Here is a 285-nt window from a genome sequence, read left to right on the forward strand (position 1 = left end):
CTCTTCAATTACGCACAAACACACACACACACACACACACACACACACACACACACACACACACACACACACACATGCGAACTGCATGACGGAAGGAATAGACTCCGAAGTGTCCCTGTTTGCAGATTATGTGAAGTTCATGAGAAGAATTCGATCGGACGAGGACCAGGCAGAACTACAGAAGGATCTGGACAGGCTTCAGGCCTCGTCCAGGAACTGGCTCCCGGAGTTCAACCCCACCAAGTGCAAAGTCATGAAGATTGGGGAAGGGCAAAACAGACCACA

Source organism: Cherax quadricarinatus, unplaced genomic scaffold, assembly GCF_038502225.1.
Source record: "Cherax quadricarinatus isolate ZL_2023a unplaced genomic scaffold, ASM3850222v1 Contig2960, whole genome shotgun sequence".
NCBI classification, from domain to species: domain Eukaryota; kingdom Metazoa; phylum Arthropoda; class Malacostraca; order Decapoda; family Parastacidae; genus Cherax; species Cherax quadricarinatus.